A 25,516-nucleotide genomic window follows, 5' to 3' on the forward strand; every position below is an offset into this window, starting at 1 on the left:
GAAAGCAAGAAGGAATAAGTCACATCTTACATGGATGGCAGCAGGCAAAGAGAGAGAGCTCGTGCAGGGAAACTCCCATTTTTAAAACCATCAGATCTCATGAAACCCACTTACCATCACGAGAATAGCATGGGAAAGACTCGCCCTCATGATTCAACAATCTCCCACTGGGTCCCTTCCACAATGTGTGGGAATTATGGGAGCTACAAGATGAGAGTTGGGTGGGGACTCCGGGCCCTACCATATCATTCCATCCCTGGCTCCTCCCAAATCTCATGTCTTCACATTTCAAAACCAATCATGCCTTCCCAACAGTCCCCCAAAGTATTTACTCATTTTAGCATTAACTCCAAAGTTCACAGTCCAAAGTCTGATCTGAGACAAGGCAAGTTCCTTTCACCTATGATCCTGTAAAATCAAAAGCAAGTTAGTTACTTCCTAGATACAATGGGGACACAGGCATTGGGGCATTGGGTAAATACAGCTGTTGCACATGGGAGAAATTGGCCAAAACAAAGGGGCTAAAGACCCCATGCAAGTCTGAAATCCAGCTGGGCAGTCAAATCTTAAAGCTTCAGAATGATCTTCTTTGGCCCCAAGTCTCACGTCCAGGTCATGCTGATGTAAGATGTGGGTTCCCATGGTCTTGGGCAGCTCCGTCCCTGTGGCTTTGCAGGGTACAGCTTCCTTCCTGGCTGTTTTCATGGGCTGACATTGAGTGTCTGTGGTTTTTCCAGGTGCACAGTGCAAGCTGTCAGTGGATTTACCATTCTGGGATCTGGAGGATGGTGGCCTTCTTCTCACAGCTCCACTTGGTGGTGCCCCAGTAGGGACTCTGTGTGAGGGCTCCAACCCATTTGCATTCCACACTACCCTAGCAGAGTTTATCCATGAGGGCCCTGCCCCTGCAGCAAACTTCTGCCTGGGCATCCAGGCGTTTTTATACATCCTCTGAAATCTAGGCAGAGGTTCCCAAACCCCAATTCTTTACTTCTGCGCGCTCACAGGCTCAACTTCATGTAGAAGCTGCCAAGACTTGGGGCTTCAACCCTCTGAAGCCACAGCCTGAACTTCCTGTTGGCCCCTTTCAGCCATGACTGGAGTGGCTGGGAGGCAGGGCACTAAGTCCCTAGGCTGCACAAAGCATGGAGACCCTGGCTCCAGCCCAGGAAACCACTTTTTTTCTCCTAGGCCTCTGGGCCTGTAATGGGAGGGGCTGCAGTGAAGACCTCTGACATGGTCTGGAGACATTTTCCCCATTGTCTTGGGGATTAACATTCGGCTACTCGTTACTTATGCAAATTTATGCAACCAGTTTGAATTTCTCCTTAGAAAATGGGACTTTGTTTCCTATTGCATTGTCAAGTGGCAAATTTTCTGAACTGTTTTGCTCTGCTTCCCTTTTAAAACCGAGTGCCTTTAACAGCACTCTGGTCTCCTCTTGAATGCTTTGCTGCTTAGAAATTTAATCTGCCAGATACACTATATCATCTCCCTCAAGTTCAAAGTTCCACAAATCTCTCGGGCAGGGGCAGAATGCCACCAGCCTCTTTACTAAAACATAACAAGAGTCACTTTTGCTCCAGTTTCTTACAAGTACCTCATCTCCATCTGAGACCACCTCAGCCTGGATTTCATTGTCCATATCAGTATCAGGCTTTTGGTCAAAGCCATTCAACAAGTCTCTAGGAAGTTCCAAACTTTCCCACATTTTCCTGTCTCTGAGCCCTCCAAACTGTTTCAAGCCCTGTCTGTTACCCAGTTCCAATGTCACTTCCACATTTTTGGGTTATCTTTTCAGCAGCACCCCACTACAATTTACTGTATTAGTCTGTTAAGCAGCACACCACTCCAATTTACTGTATTAGTACCAATTTACTGTATTACTACCACTTTACTGTGTTAATCTGTTCTCATGCTACTGATAAAAACATATCCGAAACTGGGCAATTTACAAAAGAAAGAGGTTTATTGGACTTACAGTTCTACATGGCTGGGGAGGTCTCACAATCATTGTGGAAAGCAAAGAGGAGCAAGTTACATCTTACATGGGTGGCAGCAGGCAGACAGAGAGAGCTTGTAGGGGGAAACTCCCATTTTTAAAACCATCAGATCTCGTGAGACCCATTCACCATCATGAGAACAGCAAGGGAAAGACCTGTGCCCATGATTCAGTCATCTCCCACTGGGTCCCTCCCACAACACGTGGGAATTATGGGAGTTACAAGATGAGATTTGGGTGGGGACACAGAGCCAAACTGTATCCATGCAGTTCATGATATATCCTCTATTATCAAAGATGAATCCTTCCACAAGTATAACTTTGCATCGGAAACTTCACCACTGGTAAATTACATGGAATATAGTGCAAAGAGCTTCAGTATAGGAATGCAGATGGTTCATGCATGATTTCATCTCTGCCACTGTCTAGAAGTATAAGCTTTGATAAGTTTGTTTATTTTGCAGGCCTTGGTTTCCTAGTTTAATTTTAAAGCTAAAGTAACCATATCTGCCACTGTCTAGAAATACAAGCTTTGATAAGTTTATTTTGTGGGCTTTAGTTTCCTAGTTTACAAATTAAAGGTACAATTAAGATAGCCTTTAAAGCTGTCATTACATTCTGTAATCCAAGGCTGAAATAAAATAGGGTGCACAGAAGTGCATTATTGTAGTAAAGTAATAGGACTTTCTATATCTCCCTTTATGTTTGTCAGTTTTGGCTTCATATATTTTGATTATCTGTTGTTAGGTGTATAAACATTTATGATTGTTGTATTTTCATGCTGAATTAAACCTTTTATTAATAAATAATGTTCATTGTCTCATAATCTTTTTTGATTTAAAATCTATTTTGTCTAATATTAATATAGCTACTTCTGCTCTTTTTTGGTTACAATTTATATGAACTATCTTTTTTCATCCTTTCACATTCAATTTACTTGTGTTTTTCGATCTAAAATGAGTCTCATGTAGACAGAATATAGTTGGATCACATGTTTTGATCCATTCTACCAATCTTGGTATTTTTGATTGGAGAGTTAGATCTACTTACATTCATAGTAATTACTGGTAAGGAGGGACTTTGTCATTTTGCTGTTTGTTTTTTATATGCTTTCTAGCCTTCTCTCATTTTCTGCATTAGTCTCCCTTTGTGTTTCATTGATCCTTTTTTGAAGTGAAACATTTAAATTTCTTTTTTGTTTCTTTCATTTCATTTTCTTTTCAAAATCTAATTTGATTTTATATCAGATTAACTTCAGTAACATACAAAAACTTTTTACAGCTTTGTTCCCGGTCCTTTCAGTTGTTGATGTCACACAATTACATCTTTATCAAATTTGGGAAGTTTTCATCCATTATTTCTTGAAATACTCTCTATGCCTCTCTCTCTCTCTCTCTCTCTCTCTCTCTCTCTCTCTCTCTCTCTCTCTCTCTCTCTCTCTCTCTGTCTCTGTTCCACAGGTCCCTTTGGCTCTGTTCACTTTTCTTCAGTCTTTTTTCTTTCCTTTCCTCGGAATAGATATTTCCAGTGTTCTGTCTTCAAGTTTGCTGATTCATCTGCCTGCTCGAGTTTACCTTCTAATTTCTCTAGTGTGTTTTATAATTTTATTTATTATACTTTTAAGCATCGTAATTTCCTTTTTCTTTTAGGTTCTCTGCCTCTTTACTGATATTTGCATTTTATCCACACATTATTTTTTCAATTTTTATTTTAGATTCAAGGGGTATATATCCAAGTTTGTTACATGAGTATATTGCATGATACTGAGGTTTGGGGCATGATTTAACCTGTCACTAGGGCAGTGAACATAGTATGCACTAGGTAGTTTTTAAACCCTTATTTCTCTCTGTCATTCCCTGCCTTGTAGTCTCCAGTGTCTGTTGTTCCTATCTTTATGTTCATGTGTTCCCAGTGTTTAGCTCCCACTTGTAAGTGAGAACATGAAGTATGTGATTTTTTGTTTGTGTGTTAATTTGTGAAGGATAATGGCTTCCAACTCCATCTATGTTGCTGCAAAGGACATGGTTTTGTTCTTTTTTATGGCTATGTAGTATTCCATGATGTATATGTACCATATTTTCTTTATCCAGTACACTGTTGAAGGGTGCCTACATTGATTCCAAGTCTTTGCTATTAGGAATCGTGCTGTGATGAACATATGAGTGTATGTGTCTTTTTGGTAGAATGATTTATTTTGGAGGGGTGCAGATCCAGTAATGAGATTGCCCAGTTGAGTGATAGTTCTATTTTTAGTTCTTTGAGCAGTCTCTAAACTGCTTTCCACCATGGCTGAACTAGTTTGCTTTCCTACCAGCAGTGTGTAAAATTCCCTTTTCTCTGCAGACTTGTTAGCATCTGTTATTTTTGGACTTCGTAATAATAGTCATTCTGACTGGTGTGAAATTGTTGATATATCGTTGTGTCTTCTCATGAGAATTGTCTATGCCTTTTGCCCACTTTTTAATTTTTTTGTGTGTGTTTTTTGCTTGTTGATTTAAGTTTCTTACAGATTCTGGATATTAGACCTTTGTAGGATGCACAGTTTGGGAATATTTTCTCCCATTCTGTAGGTTATCTGTTTGCCATGTTGATTATTTTACTGTGCAGAGGCTCTTTAATTTAACTGAGTCCCACTTCAATTACTGTTTTCATTGCAATTGCTTTTGATGTCTTAGCCATAAATTCTTTGCCAAGCCCAATGTCAAGAAGGATATTTTCTAGGTTTTCCTATAGGGTTTTTATAGTTTGAGGTTTTATATTTAAGTCTTTAATCAATCTTTAGTTTGGGGTCCAATTTGATTCTTCTGTGTGTGGTTAGCCAGTTATCCCACTACCATTTATTGAATAGGGAGTCCTTTCCCCATTGCTTATTTTTGTTGACTTTGTCAAAGATCAGATGGTTGTGTGTGGCTTTATTTCTGGGTCCTGTATTCTGTCACATCGTTTTTTTTTTTTGGTCTGTCGTTGCACCAGTACCATGCTTTTTTTGGTTACTGTAGCCTTGTAGTATCATTTGGTTTGAAGTCAGGTAATGTAATACTCGTGGCTTTGTTCTTTTTGCTTAGGATTGCTTTGACTATTTGGGCTCTTTTTCAGTTCCATATACATTTTATAAGAAGTTTTTTTAATTCTGTGAAAAATGATATTGCTGTTTTGAATAGTAACAGCAATAGGAATAGTGTTGAATCTATAGATTGCTTTGGGAAGTATGGCCATTTTTATGATATTGCTTCTTCCAATCCAGAGCTTGAGTGTTTTTCCATTTATTTGTGTTATCTGTGATTTCTTTCAGCAGTGTTTTGTAATTATCCTCGTAGAGATCTTTCAACTCCTTGGTTAGATGTATTCCTAGGTACCGTGTGTGTGTATGTGTGTATATGTGTGTGTGTGTGTGTTTGTTGTGAATGGGGTTGCTTTCTTGGTTTGGCTCTCTGCTTGAATGTTATTATTGTATAGAAATGCTACTGATTTTTGTATATTGATTTTGTATCCTGAAACTTGATTCAAATCACTTATCAGTTCCAGGAGCCTTTTGATGGGGTCTTTAGGGTTTTCTCAGTATAGAATTGTATCATCAGCAAAGTGATAATTTGACTTATTCTTTTTCTTTGTCTATTTTGATGCCTTTTATTTCTTTCTCTTGACTTATTGGTCTGGCTAGGACTTCCAGTACTATGTTGAACAGGAGTGGTAAGAATGTGCATCTTTGTCATGTCCCAGTTCTTAACGTGAATGGTTTCAGCTTTTGTTCATTCAGTATGACATTGGCTGTGGATTCATCATCAGTGTTTCTCACTATTTTGAGGTATGTTTTTTGATGCCTAATTTTTTGAGGGTTTTTATCATGAAGGGATGTTGCACTCTCTCAAAAGCTTTTTCTTAATCTATTGAGATGATTTTATGGTTTTTGTTTTTGATTCTGTTTATGTGGTGAATCACATTTATTGAATGGCATATGTTGTACCAACCTTGCATCCAAGGAATAAAGTCGACTTGATCCTGGTAAATTAAGTTTTTGATGTACTGTTGGATTTAGTTTGCTAGTGTATTGTTGAGGAGTTTTATATCTGTATTCATCAGGGATATCAAACTGTAGTTTTTTTTTCTCATATTATCAGAATGATGCTTGATTTATAGAAGGAGTGAGAGTAGAGTTCTTTGCCTCTATTTTGGGGAATAGTTTTGGTAGGATTGGTATCAGCTCTTCTTTGTATGTCTGATAGAATTTGGCTGTTAATCCATCTGTTTAGGGCGTTTTCTGATTGGTAGATTTTTTTTTTTTTTAAATTACTGATTCAATTTTTTAACTCATGTTCTGTTCAGGGTTTCAATTTCTTCCTGATTCAGTCTTAGGAAGTTGTCTGTTTCCAGGAATTTATCTGGATTTTCTGGTTTGTTTGCATGGAGGTGTATTAGTCCATTCTTGTACTGCTATAAAGAAATACTTTAGACTGGGTAACTTATAAAGAAAAGAGGTTTAATTGGCTCATGGTTCCACAGGCTGTACAGGGAGTAGGGCTGGGGAGGTCTCAGGAAACTTACAATTATAGTGGAAGGTGAATGAGAAGCAGGCACGCATGTCTTCACATGGCCAGAGCAGGAGGAAAAGAAAGAGAAGGGATGTGCCACACACTTTTAAACAACCAGATCTCATGAGGACTCTATCATGAGAACAGCAGCAAAGGGGAAAATCTGCTGCCGTGATCCAGTCACTTCCTACCAGGCCCCACCTTCAACACTGGGAATTACAATTTGACATGAGAGAGATTTTGTTGGGGACACAAATGCAAACCATATCAAGAGGTGTTCATAATAGTCTCAGAGGGTCTTTTGTATTTCTCTGGGATCCGTCGTAATGTTACATCTTTATCATTTCTGATTATGCTTATTTGGATCTTCTGTTGTTGTGGTTGTTGTTAATCTAGCCAGCATCCTGTTGATCTTGTTATCCTTTCAAAGAACTAACTTTTGGTTTCACTGATCCTTCACCAGATATTATTTTATTGACTTTATCTACATCTTCCTTTAGTTCTTTGAGCATCTTTAAGACGGTCATTTTGAAGTTTTTGTCAGGTAGATCTGTCACCAGGTATTTTTTACAGTCTCTGTTAATTAATTAATTTTCGTTTGGATGGGTTGTAGTTTTCTGTTTCTTTATATGGATTGTGATTTTTTGTTGAGAACCAGACGTTTGAATCTGATAATGTGGTAGCTCTGGAAATCAGATTCTCTCTCTTTTTCAGGGTTAGCTATTTTTTTTTCCTTGTTCTTTTTAAAATTGTTGTAGGCTGTCTCTTTGCCAAGAATCAACCTGAGGTGTCAACTTAAGGTCTTTTCAAGTCCTTTCTGAGCACGTACCTTTCCTTGAGCATGCACAGTCACTTTCTAATTTTCCCCATATATGCAGTTGCTTTTGAATGTTTTAGTCTTTAATGCCTGGCTTTCAAAAAGGACTGGGTGTGGAAAATGAGTAGTTGTTACTGTGTGAAGAGCTGACCTTGACCAAAATTAACCTCATTGACCATCCAAGCATTCTTATGGAAGTCGTAAGCCTTCAATAGACATCAGAGTTCCAAGATAATTATGTAAGACCTATTCTGCCAGGGTAATTGTTGTCTAGATGGGGAGACACATTCCTGTGCTTCTTGCCCCACCATCTTCCACCAATCCTAGAGAGAGTGAAAGGTTGGTGGGGGGAGAGAGAGAGAGAGCATGCATGCATGCGTGTGTGTGTATGCTTTACATAGAAAGTGGTGTTCAAGATCTATGGATTGGCTGCAATATCTTAGATATACTTCCTGCCCCTTCAAGAACGTAGTATAGGAATCTGAATTTAGTGAGGCCTTTGTGAAAGGCAATGGAAGCATGAATCTTAAACTGGCTTAGCTGATATTTCAGAGGATTCTGGTTGCTTTGATACCTGTTTGAGCATAACTGAATCCTTTTGTTAGTCTGTTGCATGAAATATATGATCAGAGTCTCTACAAAAAATAGAAAGCTGTAAACAAGTTTACAGATTTGTTTTTTTAATTTTTGTTTTTGCACTTTTGTAGTTGATGATAAATACTCAGTGGATCACAGTGTATTCGAAGATTTCCTTTCCTACCTGCTTTTGATGTCCAGGGAAGTAAATTTAGACTCTTCACTTACTTCTCACTATTGGAGGTTGCTACCAAAAAAGAACCTCATGTTGTGTATGGTGAAATTAGCTTAGATAAGTTTGCATAAGAGGCAGAAAATGTCACCTCTGCCACTTACCCAGCTGAGTGATGAGTTGTTTAGCATTTATGGGTCTTGTTTTTTCCATTTATACATTACCACAACTCATTGTAATTACTGCGATAATATATGCAATGTCCTTGGCACAGCTCTTGGAACAATGGTTAGAATGAAGAGGGGTGGGTTGATTATAGTTAGGATTTGCCTGGCACATTTGTGCCTGTGAAGATTCTGGAAGAAGCTCATGCATGATATTAGATACAACCCCCCTGCAGTACAGGAGTTACAGAAATTGCTGGGGCACCTGATCCAAACTGGGCCAATCAGTTTATATTTCCTAGGGCTTTGGCTATTGAACCTACAGTTGGTCTCTATTTGTAGCCCGAACTGTGTAGCATGTTTAAACTTGGGAGCTGTGGGGTTCTCCATCATGAGGTCACATTAACATAGTTGTCATGCTTGACTTCTTTCTTTCACATTTATTCCATATCCAGTTCATCAACAAGTGCTTTCAGCTCTATCTTTACAATGTATCCCAACTCTGGCTCCTTCTTTTCATTTTTATCACTTCCTTGTCCTTGCCACTATCACTCACCTGGCAGTCAACCAGCTAGCTGGTCTCTGCTTCTGTCCTTGTCTGTGTATGGTTCTTTCTTCTCAGCAATCAGAATGATCCTTTTAAAGTGTGCCCATCATGTCCCTGCTCTACTATAAACCTTCCTCACGGCTTCCATCTGATTTTCAGTAAAACTAAACACCCTTAACCTGGCCAACAAGAGCCTGCATGGCCGAGGACCTGGCTGCTTGTGTGCCATCTGTGACTTCCCTCCCTGCTCTTTCCAGTCCTGCTCCTTGCTGTTCAGGTGTGTATGGTGCAGGGCTTTTGCACTCATTCAGCTCTCTGCCTGGAGTGGCCTTCTCCTGGATATTCATAGGGTATCCCCTCTCCCTCGTCAGAGCTACAGCTAAATGTCACCCCCTCAGAAAGACCTCCCTTGACCAAATTCAAAATACTCCCTCCTTCCCTTCATGTTTCACTTTTTCCTTACCAGTTTTTTTTTTGGAACACTTACTACCACCTGAAATTGTATATATATTTATTTGTTAATTGTTTCCCACAGTAAAATGTAAGCTCCATAATTCAGGGATTTTTCTTGTTTGTACCTGTATCCTCAGGGCCTAGAAGAATGCCTAACATCAATAAATGTTGGTTTTAGTTTGATATTGAATGAATAAGTATGAGCAGGAACTATCACTACTTAGATGTTGAAAAATACAGTACTGGTTAGGTATAACATATTTGTATAGCATATTTTCTTAGTTTTAAGATTTTTTTGTTTTATTATTTAAAATCAAGTTGTACTTTACAATTGACGCCTATATTTAATATGGTAAGATAAACTACTGAGCTGTTATTAAATAGATTCATAAACATCCCATTGTAGATTGTAAATTTTAAACAAGATATTGGGCCTCCAGTTGACAGGGGAATCAATACATTTCTGTTCCATAACAAATATTTAATAACAATAGATGTCTAGTCTGTTGTTCAGAAGTCTTTGTTTTTCCTCAACCGGATAGAGGGTTTTGCTGATTATTCTATAGTATTCTATAAACATTAACATATTCTTAAACATTATTTCTGTTATACTGTAAACTGTGATTACACTACAAATGCTACGTGGGTAGTGATTTTTTTTCAGTTGTATTGGTTTTATCAATTTAGCAAAATATGCTAACATGTAAAATGTGAGATTTTCTAAGTCAGACTATTAAAATTATATGCCGTCTTCCATTTACTCATGTTTTTGGAATTGTACATTTATTTCTATCCTATTGTCTTATGCTTAGAGTTTATGTAAGTATTTTCCAAATGTTGAACTTCAATATAAAAAATGTAATTTTGCAACTATTTTTAGAAGTATGTTTTATAACCTAATAAGTCTATCTGTGAATAGCCACATTGGTAATGTGCTTATAGGTGGGAAATACATTCAACATGTACAGATTTTGTGTCTAAGATAGTATAGCTCCTTAATATTCGTTAACAAATAGACATTTAGTTAACCTCTGAATAATTTAGTTTTTTTATTTAACTTTAAGCATTTTTTTTTACAGACCAGTTATGTTTTAGTATCACTCAACAACTTAACATACCTTAAACAAGAAAACATTTATATCTTTAGAATTGTAAATATTATCCAGCATTGTAGAAAAATTGGAGAACATAGAAAACAGTCTTGGCAGTGACTACTAGATGCTTTCCTAATTTAGTCTCCTTTTCTTTATTAATTAAAAAAAAAACAGCAATAATAACAGTTAGATTGGCATGCTGCACCCATGTAAAGACTATATTTCCTTGCTGTGCTACAGGAGATTATGTTGTAGCCAGAAATGTTGTGTGGTCATTATGGAAAATCATCTTAACAGCAAAGGGGTGCCTTTCTTCCTTCTCTTTTCCTCCATCTTTCTGACCAGAATGGATATCTGATGGATAAAGCTCCACAGCCATATTGGACCATGGTGGCAGAATGAGGAACTAGAGGGAGCCTGGGCCATTGACAATTTGGTATAAGCTTCTGCCAGCCTTCAGACTTCGAATTTTCAATGTGGAAGAAAAATAGCTTCCGTATTGATTAAACTACTGTTATTTGCAGGTGATCGATCATCTGTTATCCTGCTAAACAGGGATAAAAATTGCTTTCTTTCTTACCTATGTCTCTGTATGATATACATACGTGTCCATACATTACTCACAAACCCACATAGAGTGAGGCTAACTAGTTTATAGTGTACTTTACTGAATTCATATATTTTTGGCTTATAGTATGTGCTCATTGTTTTCCCATATTATTAAAATTAATTTAAAAATTTTTATATCTACTTAACATGTGTATGTACCATAATTTGTTGAATTGGTTTACTATTTTTGGACAATTATTTTGTCTTACTATGTAGAAGTCTTCTTAAAATCTATCCTAGGAATATTTTTCTTCCATTTTAACTTACTGAGTATTTCTTATGCCAAAAGTTCTATTTATACACAACACATGCAACTCACTTCTCCAAGAGCTCTTCTGTCTTAGAAAGTTGTCCTAGCTTTGCTGCACCTTTAGTCTCCTGTAGTTCCTTGCATTTTGCCTCTAATATATCACTGGCATTTCTGCTATAGTTATTTATTTTCTTCCAAGTTTCCCTCACTTGCCCTTAAAGAAAATCTGGAGCTAGGTTTGGTTACTGCCAAATACTTGTTTCACACAGTTATCCCAGGCCCTCCACACAATAGCTCTGTGGCTTTTCTAAGCTTGAGCTTCTTTATCCTAAAATAGATTTATTTTTCTCACTATTAGTATCTTCATGATAAATGAGATTATATTTGTATAGTTAGTTCTACAATACTGGATCCAAGGTTGACATGCTTAATTGCCTTCAAGTCTGCTCAAATGTCATCTTTTCATTGAAGCCTGTCCTGCAGCTGTGTTTAAGTTGCAAACAACTTTTACCTATTACTCTTAATCTCCCATACTCCTTTCTCTATAACATTTACCATTTTCGAACATACTTTATAACTCATTTGTTTACTATTAGTTCTATTCATTATCTGTTACTCCGCACCAGAGTAGAAGCTCCACTGTAGGTAGGAATGTTTGTCTGCTTTTGCTTACTGAAGTCAAGTTCATAGAATAGTACCTGGCACATAGTATAGATGCTCAATACATGTTGAATAAATGTGTTCATTTAAGATGTTTTGAATGCATAAAAATGTTTGACTAGCCATTCAGAATTTTCTTTCCATTTGTGGTTTTAGAGACTCTGTAAAAGAATCTGTAACTTTACCAGGCTGCAGAAGATGTTTTTCAGGCTGTATATCCTGTTTCTTTGTGAATATCTGCAGCTCCCTGGGTCTGATACCTATAGTTTCTACCTTGCACTTATCTTCCATGTTTATTTTCTGGAGCTGTCATAAAAAAAGTCCCACAGAGTGTGTGACTTAAACAATAGAAATTTATTTTCTCATGCTCCTGCAGCCTAGAAGTACAAGATCAAGATGTCAGCAGGGTTGGTTTCTTCTGAGGACCTCTCTCTTTGGTTTGTGGATAGCCATCTTCTCTCTGCATCTTCACATGGTCTTTCCTTTTTGTGCTTCTGTGGCACAACCTCTTCTTATTATAAAGACACCATTCATATTGGATTAGGGCTTACCTATTACCTTAATTGCCTCTTTAAGGGCCCTGCCTCCAAATACAGTCACATTCTGAGGTACTAGGAGTTAGGACTTCAACATACACATTTTGGGGATAAACAATTCCATCAATAATACCTTCTATTTCTCTGATTGGCTCTTTCTATAAGCTGCTTGGTTGGGATGATTTGTTTGAGTTTTTTGTTTACCATTTCACTTTTGGATACTGTCTTTTTGATGACCTTTCGCTCCAAAGTTTGAGTTGCCAGCCATTCTTTCTTCCCTGCTATACCCGCTCCCCACATTCATCTCTCTGCCTGGTCCGTACTCCCAGGAGTCTTTCAGAAAAAGAGGTTCAAAGGAAAGACTATTTCCATGCTTGGTATGCTCATAATCCTATAGACATATCAGTTTGGAGGCTAACATGGGTCAACCGATGGATAATTAGCATACAGAAAAAGGATTAGTTTATTAAATGTTTAAGGAACATTTCACCAGAACAGTATGACAGTTTGGATGGTGTATATACCCAGATAACATAGCCTTTAAATATCTAAACAAAGCAAACAGAATAACAAGGAGAAACTGACAAATTCTCAGTGGGAATAGATGAGTTTTTAGCATATAGTCATGCAGTGCATAATGATGTTTCAGTCAACAATGGACTGCCTCTACGTGATGTTCCTATAAGATTATAATGGATGGAGCTAATGAGGATAATTCCCATCATCTAATGACATCATAACTATCTTAATGATATAGCACAACACATTACTCATGTGTTTATGGTGATGTTGGTGTCAACAAACCTGCTGCATTGACTGCCAGTTGTGTAAAATATAGCACATACTATTGTTTGCAGTACATAATACTTGAAAATGATAATAAACTAGTATGTTACTGATTTATGTATTTGCTATACTATTTATCATTATTTTAGAGTGTACTTCCACTGATGTAAAAACAAGTTAACTGCAAAACAACTTGTGGCAGGCCTTTTAGGAGGTATTCCAGAAGAAAGCATTGTTATCATAGAAGATGACATCTCCATGTTATTGTCCCCAAATACATTCCAGTGGGACAAGATGTGGGACTGGAAGACAGTGATATTGATGATCTTGACCCTATGTAGGCCTAGGCTAATTGTGTGTTTAGGCTAATATGTGTGTGTGTGCCTTAGTTTTTAACAAAAAAGTTTAGAAGTGAAAAAATAATTTAAAATAGAAAAAAGTGTATAGGATAAGTATATAAAGAAAGGAATTTTTTTTGTACAGCTTCACAATGTGTTTGTGTTTCAAGTAAGTGTTATTATAAGAGTCAAAAAGTTTTAAAAGTTAAAATTAAAAAATTTAAAAAGTAAAAACAGTTACAGTAAGGAAAGATTAATTTATTATTGAAGAAAGAAAACATTTAAAAGGTTAGTATAGTCTTTGTATTAGTCTCTTTTCATGCTGCTGATAAAGACATACCTGAGACTGGGAAGCAAAAGAGGTTTAATGGACTTACAGTTTCGCATAACTGGGGAGTCCTCATAATCATGGTGGAAGGAAAGAAGGAGCAAGTCACATCTTACATGGATGGTAGTGGGCAAAGAGAGCGAGAACTTATCCTGGGAAACTTCCATTTTAAAAATCATTAGATCTCATGAGACTTTTTCACTATTAGGAGAACAGCATGGGAAAGACCCACCCTCATGATTCAGTTACCTCCCACTGGGTCCCTCCTACAACATGTGGGAATTGTTGGAGTTAGAACTCAAGATAAGATTTGGGTGAGGACACAGCCAAACCATATCATTCTACCCCTGGCCCATCCAAAATCTCATGTCCTTTTTACATTTCAAAACCAATCATGCCTTCCTAACAGTCCCCCAGATTCTTATTTCAGCATTAACTCAAAAGTCCACCATCCAGAGTCTCATCTGAGACAAGCATTTTGTTGTGAGACAAGGCAAGTCTCTTCTGCCTATGAGCCTGTAAAATCAAAAGCAAGTTAGTTACTTCCTTAATACAATGTGGGTACAGGCATTGGATAAACTCAGCCATTCCAAATGAGAGAAATTGGCCAAAAGATAGGGGCCATGAGGCCCCATGCAAGTCCAAAATCCAGTAGGGCAGTCAGATCTTAAAGCTCCAAAATGATCTCCTTTGACCCAATGTCTCACATCCAGGTCATGCTGATGTAAGAGGTGGGTTCCAGTGGTCTTGGGCAGCTCCACCCCAATGCGATTTGGCTCTGTCCCCACCCAAATCTCATCTTGAATTCCCACGTGTTGTGGGAGGCACCTGGTGGGTGATTGAATCATGGGATCAGGTCTTTCCCATGCTATTCTCATCATAGTGAGTGAGATCAGATCTCATGAGATCTGATGGTTTTATAAAGGGGAGTTCCCTGCACAAGCTCTTTTTCTTTGCCTGCTGCCATCCATGTAAGACGTGACTTGGTCTTCCTTGCCTTCTGCCATGATTGTGAGGCTTCCCCAGCCACGTGGAACTGTAAGTCCATTAAACATCTTTCTTTTGTAAATTCCTCATTCTGAGGTATGTCTTTATCATCAGCGTAAAAACAGACTAATACAGTAAATTGATAGCAGGAGTGGGGTGCTGATGAAAAGATACCCATAAATGTGGAAGCAACTTGGGAACTGAGTAACAGGCAGAGGTTGAAACAGTTTGGAGGGCTCAGAAGAAGACAGGCAAATGTGGGAAAGTTTGGAACTCCCTGGAGACTTGTTAAATGGCTTTGACAAAAATATTGATAATGATATGGACAGTGAAATCCAGGCTGAGGTAGTCTCAGATGGAGATGAGGAAGTTGTTGGGAACTGGAGCAAAGGTGACTCTTCTTGTGTTTTAGGAAAGAGACTGATGGCATTTTGCCCTGCCCTGGAGATTTGTGGAACTTTGAACTTGAGAGAGATGATTTAAGGTGTCTGGCAGAAGAAATTTGTAAGCAGCAAAGCATTCAAGAGGTGACTTGGGTGCTGTTAAAGGCATTCAATTTTAAAAGGGAAGCAGAGTATAGAAGTTTGAAAATTTGCTGCCTGACAATGTGATAGAAAAGATCCCATTTTCTGAGGTGAAATTCAAGCTGGCCGCAGAAATTTACATAAGTAATGAACTTAATGTTAATCCCCAAGACAATGGGAAAATGTCTCTAGAGCATGTTAGAGGTCTTTATGGCAGCCCGCCCATCACAGGCCTGGAGGCCCAGGAGGAAAAAATGGTTTTGTGGGCTGGGCCCAGGGACCCCATGCTGTGTGTAGCCTAGGCACTTGGTGCCCTGCATCCCAGCTGTTCCAGCTGTGTCTGAAAGTGGCCAACATAGTGCTCAGATCGTGGCTTCACAGGGTGCAAGCCTTAAGCCTTGGCAGCTTCCACGTGGTGTGGAGCCTGGGAGTGCACAGAAGTCAAGAATTGGCATTTGGAAACCTCCACCTAGATTTCACAGGATGTATGGAAATGCTGGGATGTCCAGGCAGAAGTTTGCTGCAGGGGCAGGGCCCTCATGGAGAACCTCTACTAGCACAGTATGGAGGGGAAATGTGGAGTGGAGACAGAGTCCCTACTGGGGTACCGCCTGGTGGAGTTGTAAGAAGAAGGCCACCATCCTCCAGACCCCCAAATGGTAAATCCATTGACAGCTTGCACTGTGCACCTTGAGCATCCCCACAAAGTATTGCCATGACTTTTGCCTTTGGCGGATCTGCTTTTGCTTTGACAGATCCACTTCCACTTCTTGGTAGTCATTGCTTTGATTGTGCTTTGTTTTCAGGATAGTACTGGTGGAACCATGATTCATCTCCTATTATAATTCTTTGAAGAAATGCTTCATTCAGGATCATGATCACAGTTGTTTAAAATTTCCATTGAAAGCTCTGCCATTGTCTGTAGCTGATCTAGGTGCAACAGTGTTGGCATCTATCAAGTGGAAAATTTGGTTAACTTTAATTTCTCAGTAAGAATTGTGCAAGTTGAACCACCTGAAATGTCTGTGGTGTTATTTCTGCTGTTAATCATCAGTCTTCTTCAATTAGGACATAAAAAAGAGGAATTTTTTTCTTTGCTTATTGTTATGAATGGTCTGCCACTGTGGGCTTCATCTTCAACATTGTCTCATCCCTTTGAAAAGGAGTTATTCATTTGTAAACTACTGATTCCTTTGGGCATTGTTTCCCTAAGTTTTTTGTAAAGCATCAGTGATTGCATCATTCTTCCACCCAGTCTTTACCATAAGTTTGATGTTTGTTTTTGCTTCAGTTTTACAGAATTCATGTTGTTCTGATAGGGACTCTTCTCAAACTGATTACTTAGTCCTCTTAGTGCCTCAAACTAGATCCTGTTCAAACATGTTATAACAAGTTAGTATGAGTTTAGTTTGGTGCCAGACTTTTGAAATTTATGCCTAATTTCTTAATAATATACATTTTCCATGAATTATATCTTACATTTATATACATATCCTCTTATATATAGATCCCTGTAGCCAATAATTAGATAATAAACCACGTTTTCAATTTTACAGTGAATATTTACAAAGTGGACTGAGTAATGTGGCATAAAGACAACTCAGTAAGCACCAAGTATTGTTATCATACAGAGAACTTTTTTTGATCACTGTGCAATTAAAAGCCAATAACCAAAAGCTAACTAAGGAAACATCTTATGTGTCTAAAAACTGTTTTTACAAAACCCTATATTTTAACCAATTTCTTGGAAGGATTATACAGGGGACCTCAATTCTATCTGAAATTTTTAATTCCTTAATAAACAAGAGATGTGAAGCACTTATGGCATGATATTAAGAATGGAAAAAAATTAAATTGGTGGTCTGTTGATGTTTGCTTGATTATACTCTGCAGTTTTCTGTTTTGTATTTTTTTAATTAAAAAAGATAAGTGATTTCTAACCCTATGCCCATGTATTTAAACTTTAAGTAGGAGGGCAGAATTCAGGCATTTTTCCAAATTTAGGGGTCCAGAAATTTCATCCCCCCAAAACTTATCTAAAGGTATTATAAAAATCAGAAAAACTTCAGAATCCATTTCACTTCACAAAGCATGCTGAGGTCTTCTCCTATGAAAATTAGTATGTGAATGCAAGCAGGGGGAGTTTTGTGCTGTGCAGTTTTGTGCTCTGCTGAGAAATCCAAATAGCTCCCCAAAGCCCACAGCAATGAAGGAACAGTATTTTCTAATATAGTACCACAGTGACTAATCAAGAATGTTTACAAAATTGGTACTGATGGAGTAAATCTACCATACCCCAAATTAATTAAAAAGCTTTTTACAGCAATGCTTGAAATTCAGTCAAATCTTCCTAAAATATAGGTATACAGTATTTTATATATATGTTTGTGCATGTCACAATAAGTACAGTTAGCAAACCTTAATGTCTCTTACTGATGATTGAGGAATTGAGGATCAATGTTTTAGTTATGATTACTCAAATGAATTACTATTGCTGTATATATTGCTATGATTAATGATAGTACTTTATATCTGATTTTACTTATATAAGCTTTAGGTATAAAATCGTACCTTGTATTGAATTTATACTTGACAAAGCCATAGATTATAAATACTCATTTAATATAAATATTTTATGCTACTCTATTTCATCCTAATTTGTCTTTCTTGAAAGTAGGTTTTTAGTTACTCAAGAGCTTTTACTTTTCTTTTATAGTGTTAAATAGTAAGCTTCTTTAAATTCACATAAGAAAGCTGAATAAACAATCATAGTGCTAATGGCTAGTATTTATTAGAAAATAGTTGATTGAAAGTACAATGGTTTATGTATTATGAACCAAGTTAAATTTTTAAGGCACACTAATCATGTATGTCATGCTGTAGCAAAGCAGGAAGACCTAAAATTAGTAGAGTTTGTTTGTTGATTTTTGTTTTTCTATTAGTTTTGGAAATAGTTTGATTTTGAAATCTTTAATAAAAAAACACTTCATGAGAAAGAAGGGTACTTAGTTGCCTTTCACTTCTTTTACAGTTAGTATACTTATCAGAATTATTTATGGTGTGTAGGCGCATGATCCCTTTTACAGTTTTTAGGGCCATTTAAGGTCTTAATCCAGCTATGGATATAAAGATGTCTTACTGGGAAAGGAAGTATATGAAATTATTTTAACTATACTCACCAGAAACTAAGCCAGAATGTAAGGTAACCATCCTGTGACTGTGATTTTATTATGAGTTTTATGAGTACTTCATGGAATCACGTGGCCTGCCATTTCTTTCTTTAACTTTTTTCCAGCTACACTTAATCCTAACCTTGTCTAGCTCACTCACCTGTGGCCTTCTCATTCTTAGCATTTTCATTGGCCCTAAGGCATTCAGGTTTCGTTGCTAACCCAATAGGACCTTCATGATGCCCATGTGCTCCCCTTTCCTGAAATTTGGATCTTCTCATTTGACTGGTCTTCCTCTCAGAACCCTCTCTGGGGGAGAGTGCTCTTCTCACTGCCTTTGAGCATGAGGAGCAGGCATTGGCGAACCTTTGCTCCTGAGACTGTGGTTATGCAATTTCTCAGCAGTTGTAGTTCCCACTGCCTACTCACACTAACTACTCACTTCATTAGCGTGGTCTGGCGGGCTCTGTAAACATCGTTCTAGCACCCAAGCTTGCCAATGCCTGGCTTACAGCTCTCTTTACCTGTCACCTGCCATCATTCTTGAGGAGCACCCCACCTACAACATGACTAAATAGTACCTGAAACTCCTCCAAACCACTCACCACTCTTTCAGCCCCTAACCTTGTAATAAGCTTTCCAGGCTCCATCCTACTTCCAGTTATCATATTAATTTTTCTAGTTCACTGATGTATGACTTCAGACTTAATGGTTCAAAAATCTTCAATAACTCTTCACAGTTCGCCAGATAGAATCCCAGAACCTCAGTTTGACCTCAGCCCCTCAAATCAGCTCCAGCTTGCTTTCCAGGCATGTTTGTTTTGCAGTTGGCTAGCTGTAGTTGATATTCCCAAGCAGACCTCTTTTTGTTTGAAATGTCTTCTCTCTAGTCTGTTTCGATTTAGTCATGCTCTCATGCCACCTCCTCTGTGATGCTTGTCTTGATTGTCTCATCTGGGGATACCTCTCTTTCTTCTGATCTCCCATGATACTTAGTTCATACCTTTTAAATAATATTTCTTATACATTTTTTACTTTTAATACATTGTATTGGGTTTTATGATGACTCGGACTATGAAAAGGGGTCCTGGACTAGAGGAAGAATATATTATTGGTTAAACCTAGATTTAAAAGTATTTTGTTCAGGCTGGGTGTGGTGGCTCATGCCTGTAATCCCAGCACTTTGGGAGGCTGAGGCAGGCGGATCATGAGGTCAGGAGTTCGAGACCAGCTTGACTAACATGGTGAAACACCATCTCTGTAAAAAATACAAAAATTAGCCAGGCATGGTGGTGTGCGCCTGTAATCCCAGTTACTCAGGAGGCTGAGGCAGGAGAATTGCTTGAACCCAGGAGACAGAGGTTGTGGTGAGCCAAGATCACACCACTGCACTCCAGTCTGGGAGACAGAGCAAGACTCTGTCTCAAATAATAATAATAATAATAATAATAATAATAATAAATACAAAGAGTAATTTGTTCAAAAGGAAAGCCCAGTGGTGACAAACTTTCAACGAGGCTGGTCAGTGGAAACTGGGGAAAGGAATCTTTCAATGAGAAGCAGCAAATTTTTAGTCATAGTTGCTTTAAAATAATAACTGATTTCTCTAGGTCTACAGTATTATGGTTGTAAAGGTAAAGTGTACTATGTATTTAAAAGTTTTTACCCCATGAGAAAGCAAAAGTTGAACCTGTCACCTGGCTTTAATTGTTCAAGCCAATAAAAGAAGAAAAGAGATGTGAAATGCAAATTATTATTAGTGTCTACCAGCACAACCAAGATGGTAAGTAAAATCAATGAAGAGTTTTGATCTTGTTTTCTTTAACTGCCCCACTCTTTCCATAAAATGAATTTATGTTTTTGTTTTTCAGTATATGAACAGCATTCACAGTATGAGTACATGACACACTTTTAATTAAATTTACTTGTTGGTTAGGATTCCTGAATTTGTTTATATTTCTTTTTATGTTAATTTTAATTCATCAGATTGTAAACTTACAAATACAGAAGGACAAGTTCGTCCCTTAGAGAAAAAAAAAAACAGGTCTCAGCACTGTGCAACTCAGGTCTCTTTAGCTGTGTAATAAGAGGTAATCATGGCCTGTAAAAACATTGACTATAGAGTTCTCTGACTAAATGAGAATATTAGCTCCACCACCTTTATCCGTGTGACTTTTGGCTAATTACTTAACATAGATGAGTTTCTTCCTTCCTAAAATGGGAATAATAGTATTTTTACTTTATGGGATGTGTAAGCACGAAATGAGATAATTGTTTTAAAATACCATAGTGCCTAACAGGTAAAAATTGCCTCATAAATGCTAGTAGTTTATTATTGTGATTGGCATTTTAGTACATCTCTTACAAGATTAGTAACACTAATATTTAGTAAAATAGAAAAAAAATTGGGAGAAAAATTAGTTATGTTCATTACAGTAAATTATCTATAAAGTATACATCCAACCATTAAATTCTTAAGAGCATGCTTTTTTAAATTCACTTTGTTTCTAAAATTTAGGTCTAGCTAAACCCAGAATTTAGTTATATGTGAGGACTTGGGTTAATGAAAAAAAATATTTGATTGAAATGTGTGGTGTTTGCACTATATAAAAGAAACTAAAGAGAATCACATTAGAGGGGAAAAGTCAGTTAAAAAATTAGGCCTCTGTTTCAAACAAATGAGAAAAAAAGTTCCACAACTGTCAAAATACAAACAAAGTAGATCAATGGTACAGCTATATTTTTGCCCAAATCACAACTTGGATGAATTCATTCTTCTGCTAAAACAATGAATGGCTAACAGCTTCTGTCTAGAGCAGAGACAGTTTGATGAAACTCAATGGTGGTTTTACTGAGAAACCCTACTTAAAAAATTCATGTAATTTAAAACAAATTAAAGTTTTATGAACACATAGTATTTAATGTTAAAATTCATATAATTACTTTTTAAAGGAAGAATAGGTCTCTTGTAGGAAATCTGTGGAGGGGATCTCCATCAGGGGAAGACTGAGAAGGACATGCTCTTTAGGAAGTGAGCTGTCTTCCTTTTCTCTATATTTTGCCTTGAGAGGTTTGAATAGCTACTCTCTTGAGAGCTTTTCTTTTTTTCATCCTTTTTTTTTTTTTTTTTTCCAGGCTCACTGCTGAATAGTCTGTAATGGGTCTGATGGATAGAAAATAGAGGAGTAAAAGGGATTGCTTTTTCATATATGAAATTGAAATTGGTTGAATTCAACAAATAGCAATTTCAATGTATAGGAAGATAAGTCAACCAAAGTAAAGTTATTTTGAGATCACTCAGAAAATGGATATGGAGTCAATTGTAAAGTAGAACACTATATTATAAATATTCTTATACTGAAATGTTTCCTACGTGATGGGAAAGGAAAGGCTGTTCAATTCTGCCTGTTCCAGAAGAAACAATAAATATCTGTCTGACATCATTAGGATCCATTTCCTCTGAGGCACACTGCCTTTGGTTTGTTAGTAATGGTTTTTATTTCAGCAGATATAATATATTAAAAGAGGGAAGTTGCCTATCCCATTTTGGGTGGCTGAATGTTAAAATGAAATTTTAGTTTCATAGCTGCTGTAGGTGCTCTTTTGGCTTTTAAGAATAGATTGTATGTGTGTACCTTAACAGGTTTATTATGAAAGAATAGAATTTTGACAATCATTTTGACTAATTATGTTATCTTATATAGAAAGAAAATAAAATTGATTTACCTGTGGTTACACAATTAATGGTAGGTTGTTAGATGTGTAGAGCTACTTAACATACTATTTATTCATTCACATGATTTCCCAAAGAATAACCTGGGACAGGATAAACATTCTTTAGGAGCCACCTTTCAAAAGTTAGATGGTTTTTTGCCCTAACCTTTTGAGATATATTTTTAAAGAAATATTTTATAGTTAATAAATTGTAGGAAAAATCAATCCTATTCTTATAATTACTTTTCTTACATACCATTCTTCAGGTGTGTATATAGCTTGTATTTCCAACTTTGCAGGAAGCTTAAAAATAGGAAGTGTTACTATGTAAAAAAAACTGATTTGAGAGAAAGAAGGATGCATATGCAAAGTGTGATACCTAGGTACAAAAGGAATAAAATAAAATTCCACAAATGGGGCCATTAATAAAATTTATACTAGTAAGTCACTGGAAGCCTTGGTAAGATGGATAATGTTATTTTAATAAAAATTGTAAATATTTCAATATTTTTACTTTAAATAAAAGAATAGAAAATGAAAGGATAATTCTACTTAAAGCAAATGAATAATATTCAAAGATCGAAATAGTCATTCTGGAGCATTTTGCTCAATGCAAAAAAGGAATTAGTCTAATTCATGTTCTCTTCTCAGTTTTCTCTGAGGAGGTTACAAATAAGGGTGTCCATTTGTAAGCATTTTGGATGAAAAACATGTATGGTTATATAAATTTGATTTTATTGAGCTAAATAAGAAAAGGTAGATAAATTTTATACCACAAGTTAAGTCTCTGTATAATAAAGGATACTATTAAAAAAGCTAAAGGCCAATTTTTGTCTGAAGGAAAACAACATATATAACAGATAAACAGAAAAGTCTTATAAATCAATAAGAGAAATGCAAACCTGCCAATGGAGAAATGCATGAATGATAAATTACTTTAAAGGAAAGAGAATCTAAACAATTAAATTAACATGCTAGTGGTACTCAGGGAAATGCATAAAATAAAGATGAGAGCAACATTTCATATATCCACCAACAGAAATTTAAGAGTTTTGATAGTGTCATGAATTAGAGAAGTTTTGGTGGTGGTGGTGGTGGGGTGGGAAATATCTCTATATTGGGTGAAAGTGTGAGTTGGTACAATCACTTTGGAATAGTATTTGGCCACATCCAGCAAAGTTGGAAATGCACAGATACATTGAATCAGAAACTTCTGCAAATAAGCCCAAGGAGACTGTACAAATATATCCACTGTAGCATTGTTTGTTCATGAGGAAAACAAAAATAACTTAAATAAAGAATAATATGATATGATAGTAGGATAGATATAACTAGAAATTAAAAATAATGGATGACCTGGATGTACATACGTGTATTAACATGAACAGGTCCCCCAACCATAATTTTGGACTAATAAAGCAACATACTTATGGTATATAACATGTACATAAATAAAAATAATTCTCTATATGTTGATTATGGACATCCATAAGTGATTATTAAATAATCAGTAAATGATGAAATCTTGGCCTAGAAGAATACGCAGCAAACTTAGGAAGGGATGAATGTAAACGAGGAGAACAAAAGAGAGTAAGAAGTTGAAAACCCATAAACAGAATGAGAAAAATAAAACACATGGTGAAACCCCATCTCTACCCAAAGTACAAAAATTAGCTGGGTGTGGTGACACATGCCTGTAATCCCAGCTACTTGGGAGGCTGAGACAGGAGAATCCCTTGAACCTGGGAGATGGAGGTTACAGTGAACCAAGATCGGGCCATTGCACTCCAGCCTGGGTGACAGAGCAAGACTCTGTCTCAAAAAACAAACAAACAAGCAACAAAAAAAACCCCAAACATTCTAATGACTACTGGACTGTGAGTGAGAGAACTGGCTTTAGATCTCATTCAGCTACTAACTTAACTGTGACCTTAAACTGTTCTGGCTTCAGTTTTCTCATTTACAAAAGACAGTTTCATTATCTCATCTTAAATGTTTCTTCCAAACTTGAAAATTCTATAAGCTTTTGTAACTGTGTAGCTTAGGCCTATTTTGTAAATAAGCTTTGCCTCAGTTTTCTGATCTGTAAAGTGGGGACACTGGTATTACCTAACAGGGTTGTATTGAGGCCTTTATGAAATAACCCACGTAGAGCACTTAACTCTGCACCTGGCAAGTATTATATCACTCAATAAATGTTAGCTACTGATGTGATGACTTTAAAGTATAAAGTCATGAACCAGATCAATTATGGGATACATTAATCAGAAATAATACTTTCTTCTTTATAGACTTCTTTTAGATAACAAGTTTCTGCTGGGTGCGGTGGGTCATGCCTATAAACCCAACACTTTGGGAGGCAAAGGCAGGCAGGTCTCTCTGGCCCAGCAGTTTGAGACCAGTCTGGGCAATATGGCAAAACCCCGTTTCTACAAAAAAATTAGCTGGACGTGGTAGCACTTGCATGTAGTCCCCAGCTACTGGGGAGACTATAGTGGGAGGATCACTTGAGCCCAGGAGGTCAAGGCTGCGGGGAGCTGTGATCGTGCCACTGCACTCCAGCCAGGGCAAGAGAGGAAGACCCTGTCTCAAAAACCAACAGATGAGCCAAAAAAAAAAAAAAAAAAAAAAAAAACCAAAAAACAAAAAACAAGTTTCTATGGGATATTATGTTAAGCTTAGTATATTTATTACTCCCAGTTGTGCTAAATATGATTTTTTAATGTATTGATTAGAAAAGAGACTTTGTCTACTTGAACCATGCCCTTTCTTAAGTCTGCTGATTGTTATGGTTAAATACACACACAGAGAGAGATAAATATATGCATTTGAGGAAATACAGAGTACATCCTGGGTAGACCTGACTTAATTCTTAGATTAATTCAGTAAAATATGGATTCCATAAATAAATGAGAAGATTTGACAATGTGCATAATTTAATTGTACAAAGACACTCCACTCTGAATGTCTTCTTGGCAAACGAAGGCCCATTAAGCCGTATTTCAATACACACTCTGGGATGGAGGGTGGGGAAGGAGGGAGGGACAATTTGTAGTACACTGTATCTACTTTATGGCTACTGATTTTAAACAAATTTCAGATTACCCTTATTGTCTAATCATATGTTTGGGAGGATGGGCTATTTATGAGATGTTAGCTTTCCAGATGCTCGAACAATGTGCTTTAAATGCTATATTCACAAATCAGCCCCCAAAATGCAGCAGATTAGCTGTTTCTAATCTTTGAATTCAGAACAAATG

At 37.0% G+C, this 25,516-nt stretch overlaps 1 protein-coding gene across 2 annotated transcripts in view; it reads left to right on the forward strand.

Annotated features, from left to right (window-relative positions):
* The window catches only part of PRKD1 (protein kinase D1), a 362,671-nt gene that overhangs the window by 83,145 nt on the left and 254,010 nt on the right, over nt 1–25,516 (forward strand). The window lies entirely within an intron of this gene.

The sequence above is a fragment of the Trachypithecus francoisi genome, unplaced genomic scaffold (genome assembly GCF_009764315.1).
Source record: "Trachypithecus francoisi isolate TF-2019V2 unplaced genomic scaffold, Tfra_2.0 Lachesis_group3, whole genome shotgun sequence".
NCBI classification, from domain to species: domain Eukaryota; kingdom Metazoa; phylum Chordata; class Mammalia; order Primates; family Cercopithecidae; genus Trachypithecus; species Trachypithecus francoisi.